Here is a 1,444-nt window from a genome sequence, read left to right as displayed (position 1 = left end):
AATATTTGATTAAAATGGAAACATTAATCCTTACTAATAAGCTATTAATAGATGGTGAATAACATGCACATCATTGCAACAAAATATGCATGGAAATTCATGAATTATCGAACTCTTCAATCCAACTAAGGACGATTAGACTACTCAAAGTTGTTCATCTCCAACGAGCTATAAAAATTCGTAAGGACTGTGAAGCCCATATTGTGAAGAAGAAAACACTTTCTTAATCTAGGGTTTCAAGGAACAGAGGCAGCCATCAAAACGGTCAACAGAAATGGATGGAAATTCTCTTGCAAGAGAAATGGAGGAGCATGGTCTATCTACATTGCCTCTTGATGTTAAAGAATTGATCTTTGCAAAGCTTTCTTTTGAGTCGATCTATGGTGCCCGAAGTGTCTATAAAGAATGGAACTTTATTTTATCTTCTTCTAGCTTTCTTTCTTCTCTGCCCCAACAAGATCCTTGGCTTTTATTCTGCGGTCAGGAAATTGATGGAAATTGGTTCTGTGTGGCATACTGCTTTTTGACACAAAAATGGATGACTCGCCCTCTCTCTTTTCTCCCAAATAATATCACAAATATATTGAACAGATCGAAGGGGATATTGCTACTTCTAGAAACTTACACTTCACGATTACTTGTGTACAATATTCTCACGAGAACTTATGCGGAGATTGATTTGGATTTGTCTTAAAAATTTGTTCATATTATACAAGGAAGAAACAAAGAACCCTATTTGATAGCGTATTCCGATTCTGAAAGTTTTTCCTTTGAAATCTATCACTATTATCAAGGTTCATGGAGGTTCAAGTGTCAGTATGAAGAGGAAAGGGAGGATAATATGTTTGAAATGGTTGAGTGCAATGGTACTCTTTTCTGGATGGGAAGGTGGCCAACAACTATTGCAGGTTATAGAATTCAAGATGAGGGTTTCATCATCCCTGTTAGAGTACCTCCATTACCCAATGAAATGACTGATGATTTGAATTTGCATAGTTTTACCATGGCTCAACGAATGAGTTTGGATGGCTTTTCAATGGTTTCTTACGCTTCATCCATTCTTGTGGTGGGTACATTTAATGAAGAGCCATCTGTTGTACTTGTAATCAACACATTTCCTGGAGGTATCCAAATGTTCAGTGGAGATCCTCCAAACGGGAGAGGAATTGTTATCTGGGAGTTGTATGAGGATGAAAAAGATGAGTCTGATTGGAATTGGAGAGAATTTGTAAGAATGTCTTCACAGTCACTCCCTGAAAATTTTCATCCACATTGGTGGGAGCCAAAGTGTGTTTGTGTGGGAGATTACTTTTGCTTCAGTGGTGAATGTGAAGCTGAAATTGCAATAGTGTTTGCATATAATTTAAGGGAAGGGATTTGGCAAACCCTTCCTCCCTGTGACAATCATCACATTAGCGAGACAATGATGTGGAGGATGATGTAA

At 37.6% G+C, this 1,444-nt stretch overlaps 1 pseudogene; it reads left to right on the top strand.

Annotated features, from left to right (window-relative positions):
* Positions 1 to 274: 274 nt before the first annotated feature.
* On the top strand, positions 275 to 1,444 carry LOC149561054 (F-box/kelch-repeat protein At5g15710-like; annotated as a pseudogene).

The sequence above is a fragment of the Cupressus sempervirens genome, chromosome 4, assembly GCF_028749045.1.
Source record: "Cupressus sempervirens isolate cs-2001-9-10 chromosome 4, ASM2874904v1, whole genome shotgun sequence".
NCBI lineage: Eukaryota > Viridiplantae > Streptophyta > Pinopsida > Cupressales > Cupressaceae > Cupressus > Cupressus sempervirens.
Note: the sequence above shows the minus strand (reverse complement) of the source record. Positions and strands in the feature narration are given on the sequence as shown.